This window comes from Bos grunniens, chromosome 27 (assembly GCF_055505025.1).
Source record: "Bos grunniens cultivar Pamir isolate PY7600 chromosome 27, Bosgru_T2T1.0, whole genome shotgun sequence".
Classification (NCBI taxonomy): Eukaryota; Metazoa; Chordata; class Mammalia; order Artiodactyla; family Bovidae; genus Bos; species Bos grunniens.
In genome coordinates this window covers 24,654,073-24,664,137 of record NC_141191.1, presented here as the reverse complement: position 1 = coordinate 24,664,137, position 10,065 = coordinate 24,654,073, and positions in this window count along the sequence as shown.

Below are 10,065 nucleotides of genomic sequence, written 5' to 3'. Positions count from 1 at the left end.
CACTCAGCTTCAGAGTGAAGACTTGACCACCACTGCTTCCAGAAAAGGCACAAGAAAATTGCATTGCTGACACTGGGCACAAGATGTCATGACTTCTCTAAGAGAATGGGTGCCTTTGGTAATGCGTTGGCCTGAATGTGGATGCCACATGGAAGCAAACTTGGAAAGCAATTTGCATGGGTGTGTTTTACCCATGATATCTATGTCACATGCTCACACTCTAGTTTTTACATCTCCACTGTCCATAAGCAGGATTTATAAGGTACACAAGTCCCCCAGATAGAGAGTATTTAAAAGGTGCTTAGTAGCCAGAAAATGTTAATGAATGACCATTACCATATATATATATATTCTCATATAATTAGAAAAAAATTAAGTAATAATCTTTAATTAGAAAAGATAAAATTTATTAATGCTCATTTCTAGACTTCTAACCTCCTTCTCACAAACCCGTTTCTTGTGTTTCCAAAATGGTTTTCTATACAATTTTGAAATATGATGGGATTCCCTCATAGTTCAGTTGGTAAAGAATTTGCCTGCATAGCAGGAGACCCCAGGGATAGGCTACCCACTCCAGTATTCTTGGGCTTCCCTTGTGGCTCAGATGGTAAAGAATCTGCCTGCAATGCGGGAGACCTGGGTGCCATCCCTGGGTTGGGAAGATCCCCCGGAGAAGGGAAAGGCTACCCACTCCAGTATTCTGGCCTAGAGAATTCCATGGACTCTATAGTCCATGGGGTCGCAAAGAGTTGGACACGACTGAACGACTTTCACTTTCTTTCTTTGAAATATGATTAACTAATAAATCCAGCTTGTGTTTACAGGTCTGCTTCTTGGTCCAAGCTTCATTTTTCCTTTTTTGTTAAATGGGAGCAATAATATCCATTCTGAAGTGTTGTTTGTACTCTGAAAAATGGTTATGGAATGGCTGACTCATAGTAATCACTCAATAAGAAGTAACTGAGTACATAAACATTACCTTGCCATTACTGTCACTGCTCTATTCATAAGAGTAACACAGGCATGACAAACTTTCAGGTTACTTCTCTCTCCTAAGAGTGTGGGTAATTATGCCACCTGTTTAATGCAGAGTGTTGACTTTTTTCCTATAGATAACTAAGTAGGTTTTCTTATCCTTCAGACCCTGTGCACATATAGTATATACTTCTGTTTGCATGAGGCACTTTGTTCTTCAGCTTCTTGAGAACTCTGTCAAATGTACCCATTTTCCCATCACTGGATATTCTGCTTCCTGTTCATGTAGTTATCCTTGCAATAACTGCCTGCATTCTTTTCCCTTAACAATATCTGCAAATCAAACTAAGTTACAATTAAAGATTCTACAATTTATGGATAGTCTTTTTTAAAAAGATAGGCGACTTTTGTGTATCTTTGACTCTAGCAAAAATGGTATCAGAGAGAGTCTGGTTTTGTCCTATTAAAATATTTCCTGTAGTAATATGAAAATAATCTGACTCTAGCCATGTTGAAGGACATTGATATCTCTAGCTTTAAATTAATCCACAATATATTTCTGTCTTAGTACTATTTGTACTTAGCACTATTTTTAACTCTTTCTCATATGTATTCGGAGAAGGCAATGGCACCCCACTCCAGTACTCTTGCTTGGAAAATCACATGGACGGAGGAGCCTGGTAGGCTACAGTCCATGGGGTCCCTAAGAGTCAGACACGACTGAGCGACTTCACTTTCACTTTTCCCTTTCCTGCATTGGAGAAGGAAATGGCAACCCACTCCAGTGTTCTTGCCTGGAGAATCCCAGGGACGGGGGAGCCTGGTGGGCTACCGTCTATGGGGTCACACAGAGTTGGACACGACTGAAGTGACTTAGCATAGCATAGCATAGTATATGTATTGCTCTATTTTCCTGCCAATATATATGCTAATACCTTCACATATATTGAATATGTTTCTTAGCTCTTTCCTATATTATTGGATTGACATTTCCTCTTTTTTAAATGTAATTTGAGGTAGTACATATTTATAACAATTTATGATTCCAAAAGGAAGGAATGAGAAAGTTATTTAATACGTGTTTATTTTATGAGAGTGCTGGGCTTTTCATAGTCTGGAAAGTGCTTTTTATTTCTGCATCTTTTGCTAGAAATAGTACTTCTTGGATGTCATCATAATAATGTAAATGAATTGTTTTTTAAACTATTGGGGAGTTTTTTAAAAAAAAATAAAACTGTTATTGGTATCCTTTTGCAAGGACATCAGGTATTCCAATTTATTCACTTGCTCTCAGTCGCTCAGTCATGTCCAACTCCTTGCAACCCCATGAACTATAGCCCACCAAGGTCCTCTGTCCATGGGACATCGAAGGCAGGAATACTGGATGGGTTGCATTTCCTCCTCCTGGGGATCTTCCTGACTTGGGTATCGAACCTGTGTCTCCTGTGTCTCCTGCATTGGCAGGCAGAATTTTTTTTTTTTTAACCATTGAGCCACCTGGGAAGCCCAAATTAATAAGTATCAGATCAGATTAGATCAGTCATTCAGTCGTGTCCGACTCTTTGCGACCCCATGAATCGCAGCACGCCAGGCCTCCCTGTCCATCACCAACTCCTGGAGTTCACTCAGACTCACATCCATCGAGTCAGTGATGCCATCCAGCCATCTCATCCTCTGTCGTCCCCTTCTCCTCCTGCCCCCAATCCCTCCTAGCATCAAAGTCTTTTCGAATGAGTCAACTCTTTGCATGAGGTGGCCAAAGTACTGGCGTTTCAGCTTTAGCATCATTCCTTCCAAAGAAATCCCAGGGCTGATCTCCTTCAGAATGGACTGGTTGGATCTCCTTGCAAGGGACTCTCAAGAGTCTTCTCCAGCACCACAGTTTAAAAGCATCAATTCTTTGGCGCTCAGCCTTCTTCACAGTCCAACTCTCACATCTATACATGACCACAGGAAAAACCTTAGCCTTGACTAGATGAACCTTTGTTGGCAAAGTAACGTCTCTGCTTTTGAACATGCTATATAGGTTGGTCACAACTTTCCTTCCAAGGAGTAAGCGTCTTTTAATTTCATGGCTGCAGTCTAGAGGTAATAACAGAGAAGGCAATGGCACCCCACTCCAGTACTCTTGCCTGGAAAATCCCATGGACAGAGGAGCCTGGAAGGCTGCAGTTCATGGGGTTGCTGAGGGTCGGATACGACTAAGTGACTTCACTTTCACTTTTCACTTTCATGTATTGGAGAAGGAAATGGCAACCCACTCCAGTATTCTTGCCTGGAGAATCCCAGGGACGGGGGAGCCTGGTGGGCTGCCGTCTATGGGGTCGCACAGAGTCAGACACGACTGAAGTGACTTAGCAGCAGCAGCAGAGGTAGCGATCCCATGGACTGCAGCCCACCAGGCCCCTCCATCCAATGGAATTTTATAGGCAAGAGTACTGGAGTGGGTTGCCATTGCCTTCTCCGATTAATGCTTATAAATAATGTAAAAAGAAGACAGAGATTTGAATCAGTGAATAGGAGATTATCTGACTACTGGACTACTTGGACTGCAAGGATATCAAACCAGTCAATCTTAAAGGAAATCAGTCCTGAATATTCATTGGAAGGACTGCTGCTGAAGCTGAAGCTCTAATGCTTTGGCCACCTGATGTGAAGAACTGACTCATTAGAAAAGACCCTGATGCTTGGAAAGATTGAAGGCAGGAGAAGGGGACAACAGAGGATGAGATGGTTGGATGGCATCACTGACTTGATGGACATGAGTTTGAGCAAGCTCCAGGAGTTGGTGATTGACAGGGAAGCCTGGTGTGCTGCAGTCCATGGGGTCACAAAGAGTCAGACATGACTGAGTGAGTGAACTGAACCTCTTCAGGAGAGAATATTTTTACTGAACACTATATATTTTTATTCTCATAAATCTTTAACAAAAGCATTTTAAGATCTAAATTTAAAATATAAATAAAATAAAAGGTGCTCTGGGAACAAATAGTTTTTAAATATACTATATAAAGAGAGTATTACAAAATAACTGGGGAATTATAGCATTGCAAGCTCTATATGTCATTACTAAATATAAACATGTCACATTTCTCCAAATTCACAAAATCTTGACTTTAGCCAAGATGCAGTCTAACTTCTGGTAAAAGAGGAAATGATGATCCAGGTCTAAGACAAGTTTTGTGAAATATGTAATTTTATATGCTTGCCATCAATAGGCAGGCATTGAAGATTTCGTGACTATCAAAAAAGCGAGAGACAGGAGAGGATCAGAATTCAAACTGGCAGAATAAATACAACACATGGAAAATTCTTACAGTAAATTAGGATTTTTTAATTTAAAAAGTATTAAATTACCTGCATGTGCTACAGACATGTGGCTGGAGAGCATTTCTTTGCATAATAATGTGGTGACTTACGTAAGTGAAATCTCAATTAACAGCAAGGTTCACTGCTGAAAAACCTAGAGCAGCTTTTCCCAAGATATGTTTTAGTATGATTTTTCTGTAAAAACAGATTTCTGTCGTTAAATAACTGAGAGGCACTGCAAAATGTATCTCCATCTTGAGGTTATGAAATATTAATATTTAAATATACATATTAAAGGCTTTAACAAGAGAGATGTTTGAATTGTCCACTCTTTCCAGTGATTTTTGTTGTTGGCACTGTGAATTTGGTTTTCTTTGTTTTTTGTCCACATGACTTTTTTTTCACATTCTTGTTTATATTTTGTGGAACTAGAATTCAATGAAACATGTTTGGAAACACTGATTCAATATAATATGTGTAGGTCCACATAAAGAGGCTTATCCTGCATTGCAGGTGGATTCTTTACCAACTGAGCTATCAGGGAAGCCCATAGCCAGCTCCACTTAAAGGTAAATATTGCCTTCTTTCATAGGCTGTGGTTTAAAAAAAAAAAAAGACTGAGGAAAGTACTTATTTGCAGAACATTCTCACTTATGAAAAATAAAAGTCATATTATAAAAAATGAAATAAGGCTCAGCCTCTATTTTGAGTGACTATTTCAATCTGGTGTTCACCTGCTGCTGCTGCTGCTGCTGCGTCTCTTCAGTCGTGTCCGACTCTGTGCGACCCCATAGACGGCAGCTCAGCAGGCTCTGCCATCCCTGGGATTCTCCAGGCAAGAACACTGGAGTGGGTTGCCATTTCCTTCTCCAATGCATGAAAGTGGAAAGTGAAGTCGCTCAGTCGCGTCAGACTTCGCGACCCCATGGACTGCAGCCTACCAGGCTCCTCCGTCCATAGGATTTTCCAGGCAAGAGTACTGGAGTGGGGTGCCATCGCCTTCTCCGTGTTCACCTAAGTAGATGTTTTAATGCTTTATAATATTATTTGCTTACTGCTATTTTCCCAGGGAGTTTTTTCTTCTTAAAATAAATGATGTTATTACAATGGCAAAAGCCTTACATGTAATATGAGAGACAAAGTTATCACCTCTAACTATAGGTTTTACTAAATGTTTTTATTTATATTTACTTCTAAAAATCCAATGCAATATACATTTAAAATTTTTATAGTATATTAATATCTATATTCTTCTAATAATCCCAATAAAAACATATTTCTAAAAGGATGTAGTATATTATTTATAGTTTTTATTTGAATTTAAATATTTAATTATAATAATTTGGCTATAGTGACATTTGAAAATTAAACTCTATACTACTTTTGAAGGAAGTGCTTATACTCCTCCATATTATATAGAGACATTAGCTCTACAGCTATAAATTATATTGTCACAGAAAGTAGAGTTTTGAGGCTAAAATTTTTTTCTTTTTATAAAAATGCATGGTATTGTTTTTATGTATTTATTATAGATATAAAATGTATATGTATTTATTATAGACATAAAATTGTCAGTCTCTCAAAAAGCGTAAATTGCACTCTACATATGGAAAATTTTAAAATTAATCATGCTTTAAAAGTATGTAAGGTTTTGAAACAAGAGGTTTAAGAAAAAAATACCAAGAGAAAAAAAGCAGTATGCTTGCAGCACACTCTTAAAATAGGCACTGTTTTTCTCCAAACAGAATTTCTAATGGTGAATAAGCATAGACTACCAATGAAAGTCTTTGTGAAGAGTTAGCACTCTGATTCTACGTTTCTCAAAGGAAATAAGGGTGTATGTGTTAGATAATAAAAATATTGGGTAACAATAATTATATTCTAGTTTCCCTATACATTGTGAATAATCACAAAGTCATTTCTGTTGAAAAGTGTATAATTGAGTTCAAGTAGCCCATTTTTCAGATAAAAGCAGAGCATGTTTCTATTAGTAGAGGATGAATATGAGATATAATGAATCGAATTTTCTTTACATAAGCAATTAAGGGAATCTATTTAAGTGTTATTCCAACAACTATTTTATGGTAGGGAAATTCAATCTTTTCCTTTGGAAAGCAGCTTTATTTTGTTGCAGTCCTTGGTTTTTCTTTCCAATAGGAAATTTGGGTGTTTGCAGTTAAGACCATTTTGCTGGATTCTCTGGGAAGAGAAAAGTATCCCAATTATATTTAAATCTGTTGTGCTCAGTTCTTCAGTCATGTCCAACTCTTTGCAACCCTATGGACTAGAGACCACCAGGCTCCTCTGTCCATGGGATTTTCCAGGCAAGAATACTGGAGTGGGTTGTCATTTCCTTCTCCAGGGATTTTAATCTATTAGATAAATATAACTGGGGAGAAGTACAGAGGATTAAATGAAAGCTTTTAGGTACCAGATGATTATTACTTAGATATATCTTCAGAACATGATAAGGATCAGAAAAATGCAACTCATTCAAACAATGAACAATTAATGCTTTCAGTCATGTACTTTCCCTTCTGTTTACTGATTTTTGAAATGATTCATCTTTTCTGAGGTCATTAAAAACCAGGCTAATCCAGACACATTGGACTGAGAAGCTAAGCCTGTAGAAACTGCAATACTTGAAGGATCTACTTTGTCTTTTATTTTCTCAATATATATTATTGAATGTGTTGAAGCCACCATATAGATGATCATATTTATAAATAATTGCTTTGAGCTCAAAGCAAATTGTTAATTTTAGTGAGAGTTAATTGCCTTTAATCTTTGACTACTTTTTGGTTACTTGTTCGCCTTCAATTTTCAAAATATAACATGGTTCCTAGAATTCATTCTCATTCTTGAACACTGTGTTTTATTGGCAATGACTGATCACTGTTATTCAGCAAATTGGCATTTGAATTCCCTTCAGCTAACCATTCCCACAGAAAGCAGAGACATGTCCGTTTGTCAAAAGCTAAAGTCATTTCTTGACAATTCAGATTAAGTCTTGCTATTACACAAAATGGATTAAAATATATTTCCCTACCAAAGCAGAACAATTGAGCACAATGTTGCAGATATGATGTGGGGTTTTCTGTGACATTTTTAGCATATCTTAAATTTGAAACTACACTACTTTAAAAAAACTATACATTTTAGACAAAGTAGCCACCATGTTAAAATATCCCTCTAATTTGTCTTGCATTTAGTCATTAAGAGTTTATGCTAGGAAAATTTTAGCAGTTTTCTTTTTTGCATTTATCACATTATCACATTGATCCAACTACATCGATCTTACTTCAACTCTTGCAAGTATGTAGAGAACTATACAAGCATTTGTAAACTGCAGAATAAAACTGATTATAAATTACATAGAACAAAACAAATAGAGCAAGTTGAGGCAGAATGATTTCAATTAGTTTTATTCCCACTTCTATATCTTTAATAAGGTAAATGAGCTTTTGACCTTCATAATCATGATCTGAATATGGACAGAAGATTATTCTGGGGTACTCGTAACACTTACCACTTCTTACAAGAAATAATTATGTTTTGCAGATATCTAGAGGATATTTGCATTTATTTGGTTGTACACATTCAGGGGGTGGTGAAAATATGGTAGATCAATTTTCTTTAAAGCAATGTGTTGGAAATACATTTTTCATGTCAAACTGAAAATAATTCATCCTTGAAGGCCAGAGTTATTGCAATGAAAATGGTGGTTAACTACTAAATCAGTAATATTAGATACTGGTCCTCTGATTCAATTGTTTTTCTGTTTTAATTGTTCTAATTAACAAGTATTTATCACCATGCATTTCCCCCTAGTAACCATGCTAAGATAACCATCCAAAATCATAACAAGCTGTATGCAAGGAAATGAACTGGTCTGTGCACTCTTTAGAAAAATTAAAAAATTTAAAGTTTCGGATTTGGAAAACTATCTGGTCTAAATAGCTTTATACAATTTATTAAATATATTGCAAGTTAAATATCAGAACTTTCAAATATCATGCCATTTTTAGATCAGTCAATATGGTTGGCCAGAAAGATTCATTAGACTATATTCTGGGTCACCTTAACAATACAAAACTTTAGGATGCCCAACTTTAAAATAATAATGTATCCCAAACTCTGCCCCATTAATATGATTCCACTTTCCCTTAGGGACATTTGGCCATGGTGTGAGTTTATATCTTCCATGATGACTATTTTAAAAATGCCTTCAGAGCAAAATTCAAGAAACTAATATTGATAATTTACTGTTCAGTCATTATAGAATTGCAGGGATAGAAAGAATCTTGTCAAACTATAAAGAGACTCTTGCAATCCCATGTTAGAATTACCCCTAAAATATTCCAGAATGATGTAGAAATACCTGACTCAACAGCATTGTCCCAGAGAGAGACAAACTGCCTTGTTTGGGGTATATTTTGTGATAATATTCAGATCAGTTTTACTAAGTTATTCTAACAGACACATTAAAAGGAAAAGCAATTATTAAGTCACTCAACATAAGCAATATTGAAGGGTTTACGCATAGAACTTCTCAGATTAGCACATTATCTGGTTTATTAATTTTTACATTATTTGTGGTCTGCTTCTCTTACCAGCCCCAAAACTCCACAAGAGTCATGGCCTTCTCCGTCAGTTTGGTTAACCACTGTTTGTTCATCAGTGTTGAGAACATGGCGATAGTAGCTACCATTTAGCAAATAAATAAGCAAATGCATGCATTAAATCTAAAGCACAAAAAGGTATAACAAGTGATTTACTTGACCACTCCTAAACAGAGCTTTTATGTTTATAAAACTGGGATTAATTAAATTTAATCCCCAAAGATTTGAGATTATAATTAAACAAGTAACATAAATTGTCTTAAGTGTAGAATAAAGAATATATGCTTAACCAATGTTAGTTCATGTATTTCTCTCTTTGAACAGTTGATTATCAAGTAAAATAGTTATGTAGAGTTCAGATAACTCTTATAACCCAGGTAATTCTATTGTATGCTCTGAATTATGTAATAGACTGTAATTTATCAAGGGCTTGACAACTCCTCACCTCTGTTCCTTGTTTATTTCATTTCAGTACATTGCTCTATTTGTTAAACTTCCACATTAGTGTAAAAAGTAAAAGTCTATATAGCACAGACTTAAACATTAATACTTTAAAGGATGTTAAAGTAACATTGATGTATTTAAAAATTATTTTGAATTTAACATCCTTAGTGTACATTTTGGGAAAGTAAGGCCCTGAACTGAGTTGAAAGACCACGAGACCATCTCACTGCTAAAACAGAGCAGAAGTACTGCCATTAATCAGTCACACCGGAACCTTTGACATGACAGACCATAATGCCACTCCTCCCTAGAGAGCTTGAATTGAGTTCTAGAAACATTCTCAGTAACACATAGCATGTTGATAACTCCTCTCTGAAGTTTGTCCTGTGATGCAGAAGTAAGCTTCTGCTGGGTAACTAACAAGAAGCAACAGCAACACTTTCAGTTTAATAAGTTCCATCTTCAGTAGCCTTTAGCATATTCTTTTAGCAATATGCCTACGTTCTGTAAACACTAGTATAATATTGCTTTGGAATTATCTGGCTTAATGTCCAATCTCCACTTGGCACTATTACGGTTGGTAAATGGTGTGAGAATCTGCTGGAAAGAAGTTTGTGTCTGGTTGCTTACTGAAACCACGCAAAACTTTGTTATAAATTAAATAAAATTATGATATATATATGATTCCCCAAAGTAACAGAACTCATTTAGTTTC